Source organism: Agelaius tricolor, unplaced genomic scaffold (genome assembly GCF_023055355.1).
Source record: "Agelaius tricolor isolate 1412-34295 unplaced genomic scaffold, bAgeTri1.0.p SCAF_23, whole genome shotgun sequence".
NCBI classification, from domain to species: domain Eukaryota; kingdom Metazoa; phylum Chordata; class Aves; order Passeriformes; family Icteridae; genus Agelaius; species Agelaius tricolor.
Genome location: NW_027269283.1, coordinates 12687596 through 12703378, shown reverse-complemented (window position 1 = coordinate 12703378; position 15783 = coordinate 12687596).

The window sequence follows — 15783 nt, the reverse complement described above, 5'->3', positions numbered from 1 at the left end:
TTGGAGCTGCCTCTCGAGCTGTAACCCCCAAACTTCAGCCCTTTCATTGCAGGAGTTCTCAGTTTGGTCTCTCCTGCTTAGCTGGGTGGGATATTGGGGTAAATATCACTGCACAGCCAGGACTGCTCCATGCTGTGTGTGCTGCCCTCTGCAAGGGCTCAGCTTTCAATGCACAGCTCACTCCCAAATCGTGCCATTGGGAGATTGCCCTGCAATGAGACAGAGACAAAAGGGAAATATTTCTTTTCTCCTTTGTTTTTGGGCCCAAGGAACACTGGGCACAGGCATCCTTTTTCTCCCCACAACGACAACAGTTGTTCTGACAATCCAGAATTTTCTCCCTCTCTCATCCTATTAAACAGCACAGACTCAGTTGTTGTTTTGGTTTGGTTCATTTCATGTTATTTTTTTTTCCCCTGTCTTGAAAATTCCATTTATAGAGTGGCTGGCACAATTCTGCTGCCACTTATCACGATCTAGCTGAGCTGATGGCACATTCACAGATCTGGAATGCACGCTGAGAGGATGGAGAGCAAAATGCCTGTAATGGGTTCTTGGTATCTCCAAACCCCAAAGAGCCCTTGTTGATAAATTCTGATTTTGTGTGATTAGGGGGGAGCACCTTGCTGGTCAGGGAAAGTGGCAGAAAATCAAAGCTGCAATTCAGAGCCAACATCCTAATGTGGGATCTCAGATTGCAATTTCTACTCACACTCGTGGTCATTTTTATCCCCATGGAGCATCTGATGGAAGCAAGAGTTGCTGTAATTGGATTCTCTTACCCTTCCTGTTACTGGTCAGGAATTTAATTGAAATTCTGGTCTTTTTAATAATTATTGAGAAATCATCCTTTTTCCCCCCCGTTATGGAGGCTTCTAATGTGAACACGATGTTCATGTAAAAATTGAATTTAAAAACTCTTTCTGGAGCATGTCTGAGTTAATCAGCTAAAACTATCCTTTCATGCTGAGCAGAGGAAAATACTCTGCTGTTTAAGGGTAAAGCTCTGTCCAGCACTGAAGAATGAAACAACCTAAAGGCTCTCAGTCAAGTGGGAGAATGAAGGGAAGCTGGATACGAACCAAGCACGGAGTCTGTGCCACGTGCAATGTTTAATTACTGAAATGTAAGGAATAAAGGCTCTGGGAGTCTGAAGAGGTCAGAGAGGGGGGAGGTCTCACACCACCACCATCAGGGGGTGTTTGTGGAGGTCAGTGAAACCAGTGTCACACTCTTAAAGGACAGTCAGGAGCTCCAGCTGGGGTACAAAAGGTACCAAAAGTGGGGATTTTGGCTTTGTTTTCCTGTATTCTGATCCTAGGCTGCTCTGCATTTTAACAGCAATCTTTGAAGGAGTGTGTGAAAGGAAAAGAGGTGAGGGCTGCAGGAGTCTCATCCTGCTCCCTGCTCTGGAAACGTCTCTGATGCAGCTGCTGAGGCACAGCCAGGGAAAAGGCCACTGTCCCTGGCCAAAACCTTTAAACACAGCCAAGCTCCTCCTCATTTACACGGCTTTTGTCAGAAAATCACGGATTTCAGGAAAGGCGACTCTTGAACTCCAGGAGCTGTGGTTAGTCCTGTCACAGGCATCCTCCATCCTCCTTCCCTCTTGAACTCCAGGATCTTTGGTTAATCCTGTCACAGGCATCCTCCATCCTCCTTCCCCCGAGGGGGGCCCGGTGGGGCACAGCACTGGCTCTGCCTTTTCCCATCAGCTGAGACTGAAAGCGCTTCCTGGAGGCTGCCACAAGCAACAGCTCCGGGCTGAGCCCTGAGAGCAGCCCTGGAGCCCATTCCTGGGGCAGGCTGAGCGTGGCACAGCCTCTGCTGGGGGCTGCTGCAGTTTGGGCTAAATCTCAAACACAAGGGATCAGGAAAATGGCAGCCCAAAACTGGGATAGCCCAGAGTGGTTCTTGCCAGAGCACAGGCTGTAACTCCCTGCAATCTAACACTCTCCAGGGGTTGGGCTTGAATAAAATAGGAACTGGTGACTCATGCCTTCGTCTTAAACTCTGAATGAACCTAAGCATGAAATTAAAACATGAGTAGCTTTCCCCCCTCCTTTAATTATTTCCACATTTCTCTGTAAATCTTGATTCCTACCCAGGCTGGAAGTGGGGATTCTCTTACCGCAGACAAACCTGTGCTCCCAATGCATTTGGAAGCAGAAAATTCATAAACCTCTGTAAGAAAGTTTGTTCCTGGGAGAATTCTGCTCTGTGCAGGGCCAGTGTCCATTTTCTTCATCCATTGTATGAAATATTTAATCCTACAGGTGCTGGAAAGTTGTTTCTTGTAAGGACTTGTACCCACATGGGTAATTACACCTGATATTATTAGAAGCTGATCAGGATTTGCCCATCATTTTTAATAAGGCTGCAGAAATCTCTGAGCCCATCTCAAGAGTTATTCAGGCAATATTTCTCCTGATTTCATCAGCTCTGTTTGCTTGATGAGCTCTGATGAGGGGGCTCAGGGTAAGTGCAGTGATTGCAGAGGTGCCACGTTCCCCTGGGCTGCTCCTTCTCCCTGTGCCAGGGTTGGCACTGCAGCTGCTGGGTTCATCTCCTGGGTTGTTTGGGGTGAAAGGAGCTCTGCTGTGAGCAGGAGCCACCCCTGCCCCTGCTGGGTTCATGTCCTGGGTTGTTTGGGGTGAAAGGAGCTCTGCTGTGAGCAGGAGCCACCCCTGCCCCTGCTGGGTTCATCTCCTGGATGGATGGGGGGAAAGGAGCTCTGCTGTGAGCAGGAACCACCCCTGAACCTGCTGGGTTCATCTCCTGGATGTTTGGGGTGAAAGGAGCTCTGCTGTGAGCAGGAGCCACCCCTGGGTGCAGCCTCCTTCAGGGGGAGGCCAGACCTGACCACCAGCACACATTTGTGTCTGCCCATCTCTTGCTGCCATTCTTGACTTTCCCTCCCTTGGCCAGGAGTGCCAGGCTCTGAACACCCCCCTGTCCCAAATTCCCATCTCCACAAGGTCCTGGAAGGAGAGTTAGTTGTATACAAGGTCTCTGCCCATGCGTTTTGGTGCCTAATTGGGAACTCAAGCCTTTCTTCACAGGCTCCCCGTGCCCCTTCCATCGTGGATGTGCCTCAGGGATGCAGCCACAGCTTTCTCCAGGCACTTCTCCCACCCCAAACTGCCCTTGCTCTGCTGCTTTTGTGTAGGATCTGTGATTGTTTGCCTGCACACCTGAGCTCTGCTGCCAGGTTTATAGCAGAGCCCTCTCCTCTGCAGTGCCTACTGCACGGGGTCCTTCCCTCCCATTGAAATGCCTTCCTGGCACTGCTGTGGATTCCAAATCTCATCTGGAAATCTCTTTTATTACCTCTTTAATTTCCTTTTTTTTCTCTCCCCCCACCCTCTTTTGCTACCATTATGCTGACTTTGTAACTCTGTTATTTAAGTAAAAAGAACATTTTAGGTAGAATTTTATGAAAGCCATGCCTTGGCATGCCTATTAAAAAAAAAAAAAAAAGCAAGTCCCAAACAAGATTTATATGTGATATGGCATAACAAAGATTACACTGCATCTAGATTTAAATTAAGACTAAGAGCCTGTTGTTCATCAAAATGAACAGGGGCCAGAAAGTGCCAGAGGGGCAGAATGAAAACCCAGCCTTGAGAGGAGAGTGTGAAGTCTATAATGAGAGCACAACTTTATCCTTGTGAACATTATTTGCTATTTCTCCTCTGGCTTTGCCCAATTTAATAAAATCTTGGAGAACTTTCAACCCTGCACAACCGCAGATTTTTAATGAAAAAAGATGAAAGAGATCAGGGATCTCTGTACTTGCAATCTCCTAAGTGAACCTCTGTACATCAGAAGCTCTGCCTGCATAGAAATGGCTGTGAGAGGTAATTTTTAAAGAAATCCCCATAAAGTTTATTCTTGTTTTATTGGATACTAAACCCAATACTCCCTGTATGCTCTTGGCTTCGTGTTTACACTGGAAAACAGAGTTTTCCAAGGCAAAATCTCTCTTCATTTGTGGCTGTGGGCAGGTCAGTGTCCTTCCCTGCTGGGGTTTGTGTCTGGGCACTGAGGGGATGCTCAGGGGTCCCACAGAGCACCTGGAGCTGCACAGGTGCCAGGAGGGCCCAAAGCTCCCCTTGTTCCTTTAACCCCTGGGGGTTTGGGGGAGCAGAGGGGCCAGGCTGGGCACAGAAATGTCCACAGATGTGTTTTCCTCACTTGGAGGCTGAGAAAAGCTGGGTTTGTTTGTTTGTTCCTCGATGCCCCATCAGTGGAGCTCGGTGATGCCCTGGGTGTCACAGCCCATCAGGACAGCAGGGTGGGTGTCACAGCCCATCAGGACAGCAGGGTGGGTGTCACAGCCCCTGGGGACAGCAGGGTGGGTGTCACAGCCCATCAGGGGCAGCAGGGTGGGTGTCACAGCCCATCAGGGGCAGCAGGGTGGGTGTCACAGCCCCTCAGGGGCAGCAGGGTGGGTGTCACAGCCCCTCAGGGCTACAGGGTGGGTGTCACAGCCCATCAGGGGCTGCAGGGTGGGTGTCACAGCCCCTCAGGGACAGCAGGGTGGGTGTCACAGCCCCTCAGGGACAGCAGGGTGGGTGTCACAGCCCCTCAGGGGCAGCAGGGTGGGTGTCACAGCCCCTCAGGGCTACAGGGTGGGTGTCACAGCCCCTCAGGGGAGCAGGGTGGGTGTCACAGCCCCTCAGGACAGCAGGGTGGGTGTCACAGCCCATCAGGGCTGCAGGGTGGGTGTCACAGCCCCTCAGGGGAGCAGGGTGGGTGTCACAGCCCCTCAGGACAGCAGGGTGGGTGTCACAGCCCATCAGGGCTGCAGGGTGGGTGTCACAGCCCCTCAGGGGAGCAGGGTGGGTGTCACAGCCCCTCAGGGCTGCAGGGTGGGTGTCACAGCCCCTCAGGGCAGCAGGGTGGGTGTCACAGCCCCTCAGGGCAGCAGGGTGGGTGTCACAGCCCCTCAGGGGGCTCCAGCACGGTGACCCCTGCAGCCCCTGGGGGCTGGCACCTCCCAGCAGCTCCCACTCCCGTCCTGCCTGGCCTCTCCCACACTCCTGAACAGAGCCCTGAGCCTGCAGGCTGAGGGGCAGAAGTGTGGAAGTGAAGTGTGAAAATGCAGATTGCCAATTTCCCTGTTCCAGGTGCGGTTCTGCCTGGGAAACGTTTGCAGCTGTAACAAACCCAAACAGAATGGCACCGTTTATTAAGCCAGAGGCAAATGTAAATGATGAAAGGCTGCTGTGTAAAACTGCATTAAACACATCCCATTACATGATGCAAGCCACATTATGTGGCTGCTTAAACATAATGCTCCCTTCATTCCTCTAATTCCTTGGTGATTTAAATTTCTGTATTTTATGAGGTAGGAAAATAAGAAAATATTAATTGCACTTGTGCATGCTAATGTTCTGTTATCCATATAAAAAAGAGAGATAAAATGATGGCTCCAGGAGGGATGTAGGTCTCTAAATTCCTGTTGTCAGGAAGGGAGAATCTCTTTGCACCCTGGGCTGACTGAGGGGGTGACCCCCCGTTTGTTTGGAGTTTTCCAGAATGTTCTGCACAGCTCTGGGAGCCGAGGTCACCCCTGCAGGGCCCCGGGGGCAGCCCCTGGAGTGCCCATGCCTGCTTTGGGAGGGGCTGGTGCTGCTGGGGCTCTCGGTCAGGGCCATTGCTCTCCCTGAGAGGGCAGAGCGGGGCTGTGCCATCCCTGGTACATCTCAGCTCCTGCCCATCTCTCAGTCACAGCCTTGCCAGGTGCAGAGGAAGAGAAGCCTCCAGGAGCATGAACAGTAGGTGGGTCTGTTCTGCCTCGCTGGTTAAAAATGGAGTTGGAAAGGAAATCGATTTCCCATCCCAAAAATGATATTTGCTGTGGCATAAAACCCATTTTGGGCTGTGCTGGAGGTGAGGCTGAAGCCCTGCAAGGCTCAGAGGAGACCCAGCCCTGGGGCCAAGGTGTGGGCACCGCTCTGGGCCGATCCAGGGCAAGGGGAGCCTGGCTGTGAGTCCAGACACCCTGGGCTGCAGAGCAGGCCTGGCACAACCCCTGAGCTCTCTGGGAGCCCTCCCAGGGTCTCAAATGTTCCCAGGGGATCCCTTCTCAAAAACAGATCCATTTCTCTGTTCTTTGAGAAAGTGCCATTTTCTGGGGCTTGGGTTTTCTCCCAAACAGACCCAAGGCAATCAAATTCAGTTGTGCCAGAGCAGAGAGACTCATTTTGAAGAAATATTTATTATTTGTGGAGAGAAAAGTATTCCCATTTATTCTCCACTATTTATGGTGCTCTCATCTCCTGGTCCTTGTTAGTGTGCATTCAGTGGGAGCCATCAGCAGCTCAGTGATAAAGTGCTGATCTCAAACCCTAGCAGGGCACAGCCACAGCAGCAGAGCATAACTCACAGCACCAATTAAAAATATTTACTGCGCTGCACTTCCTATATGAAGTTTAAACACAGCTTTTTCGTCTTCTCAGGGCTCTGTTTTGCATAAGTTTGATTACAATTTGCAGTTCCCATAGGCAGGAACAGCAGTGATGGCTGGGATGTGCCAGAAGGGGTTTGGAGGCACCACAGCTCTGTTCATTTGTCCACCCCTGCTCTTACCCCACGCTCTCATTTTCCAGTTATTTGGGGACTTTCTGTGCTTCTGGGTATTTACCAGTCTGGTCACTGGTGCAGGCCCTGCAGAGACCCAGCAAACCCACCCTGGGCCTGAGGGCATCCTCCAAACCCTCCAGGAATGGCAGGGGCAGCCCCGAGGAGCAGAGGAAGTGGAGGTGGTGGGGATTTGCTCAAGTTGGCAATATGAATTAAGCATTTAAATTTTAGCTTGCAGAATTATGTGCTGAATTTTAACCTTTTACTTAAGAAACCTCTGCCATGGTACAAAGGGCAGAGGAAAATGCCAATTTCTGCAGCTTCTTGTGATAAAGGACAATTCCAGGAGAGGACCAGGGAATGCAGAAACCTTGCTGACAACACATACCCGCTTCATAACCACATCAGGCCGTGGAGCCTTTTTATTCTTATTTATTTTAATTCTCTTATTTATTCTTAATTCTCTTACTTATTCATAATGCTTCACAGAGGGGGCATCCAGCTCCCTTTCTGGGGTATCCACCTCCCTTCCTGGGCATCCACCTCCCTTCCTGGGCATCCACCTCCCTTCCTGGGGGATCCACCTCCCTTCCTGGGCATCCACCTCCCTTCCTGGGCATCCACCTCCCTTTCTGGGGTATCCACCTCCCTTTCTGGGGCATCCACCTCCCTTTCTGGGGTATCCACCTCCCTTTCTGGGGCAAGCCCTCCTGCATGTCCTGAGGAAATGGCTTTCCAGGAGAGCTGCCTCAGCAATGAAGAATTAATGATGTCACAGCCCCACTCCCAGCCCGAGTGGCCCTGGAGCTCTGCGGTGTCCCCAGGATGAGGAAAGGGCTCTTGCCTTCCCTCCTGGGTGCTCCTCTCTGCCGAGGAGGTGATGGGATCTCAGAGCCCTGACCCCAGCAGGAAGGTTTGGCTCAGGAAGGTCTGGCTCAGGAAGGTTTGGCACAAGGCCTGCATCAGAGTCTGGATTCACACCCCCTTGCCTTTGAAGAGCTCTTTAAGGCTCTGTCCAAAATGTCAGAAACATTTCCAAGAGCTGCTAACCTGCAGGCGTGTTTTAACCTTGGATGGCACAAAAATCACAGCAGAAACTTCCTAGAAGTTCCAGCAGCAGCTGCAGGAGCCTGAGGGCAGTGCTGCTCACAGCCCTTGGCTACATCTAAATTAGACTTGGGAACAAATTTCCCTTCACTTTATTCCCTTTGTGTTTTATGGATGCAAATCCCCTTTAGGTCCCTTTCTGGGGAGTAATTGCACTTTACCCTGGTGTAATCCTGGCTGGTCCTCGGCTCAGCTGGCCCCTGGCACCCAGAGGGTCCCACAGCTCCTCCCTGGCCTTGCTGGGGCTGGGGGCATCCAGCAGGGACAGGGACACTGAGGCCAGGGGGCTTGGCTGCCTCTGGGCCCCCTCGGCTGCTTTGCCCCTGAGGTGCTGGGGGGCTCCAGGAAGGACTTTGCAGAGGGTGGTTTTGCTCAGCTCCTCTCCCAGTATTTTTGTGCACCTCCCATTATAGTCATTAGGCTTGTGTGGCTGTTCAACCCCTACATGCTCCACATTTGTGTTTTCCTCCTACCTTTTCAAAAATAGATATTTCAGCGATCTGCAGCATCACATTTGTTGCTGTGGAGACGATTGTGATGTTGCCAATGGAGATGTGACTTCACTGACAGCCCTGAGGAAGGACAGGAACATGAAGTGGGGCTCTGTTTCCCTCCTGCCCCATCCCTGCTCGCCCCCTTCCCTTCTCTCTTCCCCCTGCTGCACCTTGAGCCTGCAGGGATGCTCAGATCCATCTTCCTCCTCAGCCCGAGCTGCTCTTGGCACCAATATGGATATGGAGCAGATGCAAATTGCCTCTAATTAGAGGTAGAACACAGGACTGGATTAATGATTTGTGGATTCTTGCCACACTCTTAACAACTTTACCGACACCCTTTGGGCTGTAATTGTGTAGGAAGAACCCACCAAAGGTACAGGCACGGATAAATTGTCTGATATTCAGGGAAATGGCAGTAATTTCCTGGTTCTTTGCGTGGGCAATCCCAAAGCTAAGTGACAGGTTGGAGGGAGGGAAGGAAGAGGGATGGGCAGAGTGACAAGCCATTATTGCTCCTGCTGCTCCTGCTGAACGTCTGGCAAAAATACAAACGTTGGTCCCCACCCTGCTGCTACCCCTTGGTGTGCCTGATGAGAATTGGTGAGAACAGGCTGGGCAGGAGAGAGGAGAGGAGGAGGAGAGGGGGCTCTGCAGGAGCCCAGCAGAGGCTGCTCTGCTCTGGGGAAGGATGGCAGCTCTGGAGATGCTGGGATGGAGATGCTGGGATGCAGGGCTGTGCTCAGGGATGGCAGCAGCTCTGGAGGTGCTGGGATGCAGGGCTGTGCTCAGGGATGGCAGCTCTGGAGATGCTGGGATGGAGATGCTGGGATGCAGGGCCCTGCTCAGGGATGGCAGCAGCTCTGGAGATGCTGGGATGCAGGGCCATGCTCAGGGATGGCAGCAGCTCTGGGAAGGGCAAATCCAGCTGTGAAGTTTTGTAGAAAATTCCCACCCAAAGGAGCTGTTGGCCCCGGGGAGGTGCAGGGCCCTGGGAATCCAGTGGTGTTTGTCCCTGGCAGCCCCAGGCTGCCTCAGAAGTGGTTTGTGCTGTGATGGTAATTGGGTTTCAGCTGATTGCAGCAAAACTATGAATCAACTGCAGCCCATTTTTAATAATGAAACACTGAAACATAATCAGAAATATATTCACAGTGCTACAGCTTCCAGTGATTACATGCAGCAACTGGTGCCTGCAGCCTCTTTTTGGACTCATAGTCTCTATCTTGCCTCTTTTTTTTTTTTTGTTTTAAAGTTGAAGCATCAGAAAAGAATCCAGTGTTCAGAGCAGTTGCTCTGGCCTGAGCTGGAGCTGGATGCAAGGATGCACAGTGCTGTTTCTGTGCTCCAGTGCACTCATTTCTGGTGACCTGCTGGGGAGAGCCTCCTCTCCCTGCCCCAGGCCCAGGCCATCAGTGGCACCAACAGCAGCACAGAATGTGGCAGCCAGGATGGGCTCCTGAGATCCCTCGTGAAAATGGTGCAGTAACCTTGAGTGCTGATAAGGGAAAGTGGATTTTCCCTCTCCCGAGTTCCGCCCTGACAGGAGGATAAGTTACTATGGTGATGAAGGCTATAAAACAGATGGAAATAAATATATGTATAATGCCTTTTAGGTATGATCTGACAAAAAAGTGGTGACCTGGCTCCATGGGACTCGGTGGAGATGGGAGTGTGCTCCCACTGATATTTGTGGAAGTCAGGAGTGATGGATGAGAGCCTGGATTCCTGTCAGGACAGCTCTGCAAGGAGCCTGAGCTGCAGCAGCAGCTCCTGAATCTCACATTTCTGCCCTGGTCACTGCAGGCCTGGCACCCCTGGCCCCAGCTCTGGGCTGTGCTCCCAGCACTGGCAGCTCCCCATCCTTCCCCTGGCTCTGCCTGCTCACCCTGCCTTTGCCTGCACACTCAAACGTCAGGGGCAGAGCTCTGGGCTCCTCACAGCCCAGCTCTGGATGCTTCAGCTCCAAACATTCTCTGGGGGACAAAAGGAATTCCTTTCCCTGCTCTCTGCACCTCCCTGCCCGCAGGTCACTGGATGGTTTCCAGCTGACCCTCAGTAATGGTTTGTTTTTCTCCTTCCATAATCTCCCCCAGCCTGAGGCTGCTTGCCACTGGACTCCTTCTGCCCCTTATCTCCATCAGAAAAACGCCAGAGTGAGTTATGGGGAGAGCTTAGCCAGCACCGAGGGTAATGGGATCATTATGGAGATTCATTTTGGAGCCTGTTTTGCTTTCAGAGTTTGGTTCATGACTCATGTTTGTTCACAGGATGTGATTATAGAAGTTTTTAGAGCAATGGCATGTGTGCACTGGGGAAGGGCTCACGTTGGTTTAAAGGGATCCTCTCGGATGAGGAGGAAAAGTCAGGTCTCATAGGAGACATGAGGAGTTTGTTTTATGTCCCAGCTGGTTCTGTGAGCCTGCAGGTGCCGTTCTTCAGAGTGAGCTGTGGCAGGGATGCTGTGCTGCACCTGGGCTGCAGGCTGGGATTGCTCTTGTGCTGCTGGGATCTGCTCCTTGTGTGCTCTGCAGGCTGGGATCTGCTCCCTGTGCTGCTGGGATCTGCTCCCTGTGTGCTCTGCAGGCTGGGATCTGCTCCCTGTGCTGCTCCCTGTGTGCTCTGCAGGCTGGGATTGCTCCTGTGCTGCTGGGATCTGCTCCCTGTGTGTTCTGCAGGCTGGGATTGCTCCTGTGTGCTCTGCAGGCTGGGATCTGCTCCCTGTGTGCTCTGCAGGCTGGGATCTGCTCCCTGTGTGCTCTGCAGGCTGAGCAGCTGCAGAAGCTGCTTTGGTCAGGAAACCCCAGGGAGATGAGTGGAGGGCAGAGCAGGGGCTGAGTGAGCTGCTCTGCTGCCCTGCCCCAGGGTTTCAGGTGGGCTGGCAGGAGCAGAGGCGCCTGCTGAGCCCTCACACTGAGCTGTGCCCCTCATCCCCTACAGCTCCTCCTGACACAACAGCCAGGGCTCGCTTTTTGGGGGAGTTTAAGGGAGCACAGCAGCTCCCAAAGTGCTGAGATCCAGCCCTGCTGCTCCAGGTCCAGCACACAAAGGGCAGATATTTATCAGGGGTTTATTTCCCCATTCACAATTTTGTTCTCCCAGAGGAGCTCCTGGTGGGCTGTGCCACAGCATTTCATGGAGTGCCTCAGCATCCCTGCAGTGCCAGCAGTGCCCTTGCCTGGCTGGGAGTGCTTCAGCACCTCCAGCAGAGCCTGGCTGTGCCCAGGTGTTGCTCCAGCTGGGGCTGGGCATGGTCAGGGTTTGGGCTGACCCAGAGCTGCTGTGGCCTGAGCCAGCTCTGATTTATCCCTGCACTGGCACTCCCGGGGCAGATGAATCAGAGGAATATTTGCATTCCCTAAATTTAGCGTGTGCAGCTCTGGAGCCAGCCCGTGTGCCTGTTTGCATTTGCATTTTGTCACATTTAGCTGAGGGAGGTGCAGAACATGTTGGGTTGAGCAGGACCCCTCGTGGCCACTCCACCAAAACCTGGCACTCCCAAACCCCTGGGGTTTGCTTGCAAGGGAAAACTTCTCCAGCTATGCCAACAAAGTTTAAAAAGTGCACGAAAATATCCAAATTACGGAGTTTACACCTCAGTTACCCTCATGGAAAGCTGCTCTGCTGTAATTGCATCAGCCTGAATCCACAAACCAACACAACCTGTGGAGCTTCCTCTGCCAGCAGCCTTTAAATCTCTCCAGTGCTGTGTTTCCAAACTGTCCATTGGTGTTTGCTCCCACAGCCTCCATTAAATGCAATTACTGGGCATTAAACATTGCACAGGCAGCAGGGCCTGCCATGGAGTCACCCCTGCCCTGGGACTGCCCTGTGCCCTGCCATGGGCACAGCCTGTTCCTGCCCCAAGGCTGCTGCTCCTCCTCAGGATGGAGCAGGCTCTGGATGCTGCTGGAAGCACCAGGGATGTACAGGAGGAGCCACAAGGGCTCTTATCTCACATCTCCATCGGTACAAAGGTTTTATCTCACAATCTGATTTCATTTTCGGTCCTGAGAGTAAAAGGAAGCTCCCAGAGGTCTGGGTGTTGTTTTTGAGGAAATTAATTCCCATTTTCATCCCCGTTCACTGCTGTGATCTGAAGTTATTGAAGCACAGGCAGAAGAAATGGCAAGGTTTGGGTGCACCAGGAATTTACCCCACTAAAATGAAAGTGAACCTTTCCCAGTGGAGCGCAGCAAGTTCTGTTCCTGCTGGTGGCTTTTGCTGCTCGTTGTGCTCCTGTCTCCTCCCCTGGCAGAGGAGCTGGGGGTGCCGGGGTGTGGGCACATGCCTGGGAGCAGGGGAGCATCACTGTCCTACCACCGAGGCACCAGGCCCTAAAGAAGATGTTAATGAAGCTTGAAATCGCATTTGCATTGCAAATGACACGATTTGTTCTGGCTTTATAGGGAATTAGTGTGAGCTGTTTGCTGCTTTGTTCCAATTGTGCATGTGAATAATGCTGCAGCTCCGTGGCTCAGCATGGGAAAGATCTTAGTCACAAACAAGGCAGGGGAAATTAAAAATATGCCGTGTTGAACACATCAGCTATTCAACTTCCTGACTTCTTTTTTATCAGCCACCTTCGAATTACCAGGCCACAGAGGAGTCCTGTTCTCCCTCAGGCCTGAAGGATTGATGCTGATTTGCTCAGTTCCAGGCAGATTTTTAATTACAGCTACATTAGAGATTACCTGAGGGGTTAAACCAGGCTCCTGCAGTGGTTCATGAGCTCTCTTGAGCACACAGAGCAGAGAGGGTGAGGCTTTGCCAGGCTGTGAGCAGGTTCTCCCCATGCAGGGCATGGACAAAGCTCCTGGCTGCTCCTCCTCAGAAGCTGTAATTTCATGGCAGAGTTCTTCCTGGGCATGTGGAAGAGCTGAGGGTGACTGCTGGGTCATTCCCATGCTGAACAGGCAGGGAGCCTTGGGAGCAGAGCTGATCTGTGTGCCTGAATCCCAGGATTCAGAAACTCAGGGGGGACGCCTGGGCTCAGACCCTGACCCTGATGCTTTCATTCCAAGCCCGTTGGAAATGTGGAGATGGCATTTCCTGGGTGTTTGTGGATGTGTGTGTGCACACAGTGCTGTGTGGCAGAGCTGCACTGTGGAGCAGAATTAACCACATTTGGGGTGCTTTATTGCCCAAAGGGCAGCAGGGGGGACCTGCTCAGGGCACCCAGCCCAGCCTGGCTGTGCCAGGGCAGCTTTGGGAGGCACATTGTGGTCAGAATCAGCTGGCTGTGGCACAGAGCAGCCCTGGAGGGCAGCCTGGGGGCTTTGGGCAGGGCCAGGGGAGCTGCAGCAGCCTGGGGGCTTTGGGCAGGGCCAGGGGAGCTGCAGCAGCCTGGGGTCCCTTTGGGCAGGGCCAGGGGAGCTGCAGCAGCCTGGGGTCCCTTTGGGCAGGGCCAGGGGAGCTGCAGCAGCCTGGGGTCCCTTTGGGCAGGGCCAGGGGAGCTGCAGCAGCCTGGGGCCCCTTTGGGCAGGGCCAGGGGAGCTGCAGCAGCCTGGGGCACCTTTGGGCAGGGCCAGGGGAGCTGCAGCAGCCTGGGGCCCCTTTGGCAGAGCCTGCACGGCTCCCTGCCAGCCTGGGGCTGCCTCTGACAGATGCAAACAGCCCCAGAGCCCCTCTGAGCGCCTGGGCCTTGGCCAGAGCAGCCCCTGGAGCAGGCAGAGCCCTGAGCTGGTGCTCAGCAGCTGGGGAGTCCCCGAGGCCAGCAGGGCTCAGACCTGGGGGAGCTTCTGGCTTGGCCTAAGAGCTGAATTTGAGAAGTTGCTGAGGGTTCAGGAGCAGTTCCCACTTTTCCTGATGAGGGCTGTTGCTGTCCAGGGCACATTTGATGAGCTTTGGCAGGAGGGGTGGGAGTTTAGGTGCTGGCCTGGTGGCAGCTCTGCCTTCCCTGCTGGGGTGGGCAGAGGGGGAGGCACAGCTGGGGCTCTCTCAGTGCCCCAGCACAGGAGCTGCTCTGTTCCCCTCCAGAGCAATCATCCCCAGTCCAGATAAAAGAAAAGCAGCCCAGGTGATCTCACAGTCAGCATCCAACCTGCTGAAGTGTTGCCTTCTTTCTCCCCCTACTACTCGTGTGTGTTTTTTCCTTTTAATGCCATTACAATTTTGTTTTAAAGTGAGCTCTGTGCTGCCTCAGCCTGACAGCAGAAACACCTCAAGGCTTCACTGTGCTTCAGCTGAATGCCACTGTTATAAATGTTTGCAAAGTTGTTTTCAAAAGGGTGCAAAGAAAATCTATTCCATCTGCTCGTGGTGGATTTCAGATCTCTCCATCCTTTGGCAGCTGTATCAAAACATGTCCTGAGTCTGTGGCCTTCCCAAACTGGTGCCTGTCTGCCTCAATTGGCATTTCCAGGACTTTCTGAAGAGATTTTTGAGAAGTTTAGAGAGGTTCAGCTTCCTCTGCATACAGAGACGTTGCTTTTTTTGGCTCTCTGCAAACAGAGGCTTCAGAACAGTCACATCCACAAATTATTTAACTTTCAAATGCTCATTAAATCCCTGGCTCCTTCTGCAGGCTCTGCCAGTGCCACGCACCAAACCCTGGGAGCGAGGTAGGAGGAGGAGCAGGCTAAGGATGGCTTTTGCTCCCCTCTGCTGCAGCTGGGCTGTGCTGTGCCCTCAGCCCTGGGTCCCTTGGTGCCCAGGGCAGCTGGGGCAGCCCCAGCAGAGCCCAGAACAAAGCCTGGCTGCAGAGGGGCTGGGCAGCACTGGGGGATCCTCCTGCAGCTCCTTGGGCTCCGTGTGCAGCAGAGCACCCTGAAAGGGGCTGGAGCCTCCGTGCCCTGCTGGGCCTCCCGTGGGCAGGATTATTGTGGTGCCTGAGCTCAGCCACGCTTCTCACCATCTAAACCTTGTTTTTATTCCTGCTGCATCGTTTGAGCAGGAAAAATGAAAGAAAAATTGCTGTCATAAAAGACTCATCTGCTTGCCATGCCACTGACACTTAAGGATTGCACACATTTAAACACTCCTGTGCACTACAGAGGGGCTCAGAGGAACCAGTGATTCAAAGGGAGATTTGGTAGTTCAGCCACCCTGGGTGGGTGTGAAGCAGGCCTGGGATGGAGAATGATCCCCCTGCATCCCACCCTCCCTGCAAAACACAGGAGAAGCAAATGAGATCAAATTGTTTTCCTTTTTCTCTGAGGCTTCTCAGGGGGAAATCCTGGGCAAAGAGGATTTTTCAGAGGATTTTTCAGAAAATATGACAGTGACACACTGGCACAAAGCAGGATGTGGGGACAGGGGTGCAATGTCAATTATTTTGTGCTTGAAGAGGGATTTCCTGAAGGGAGTGCTGCTGGAGCTGTCTGGCTGAGGCTGTACTGGCAGGTTTTTGCAGGTTCAGTGACTGTGGCCAACAAGAACGTTCCCCAAACCAATTTCCCTGAGCCCTGCTGGCCTGTTAGGAGCCTTTCCTCTGGGGCCTGTCAGAGGGAAGAGGAGGAGCTGTCCTGGTGCTCTGCATCACACACTGCAGCACTTTGGGGGTTTGCAGAGCATTTTGCAGGCTGCATTTGCTGCCCAGAACACCATTCCCCGAGCTCTGCATGGTTTGCTTCCCAGCTAAGCAGGATGC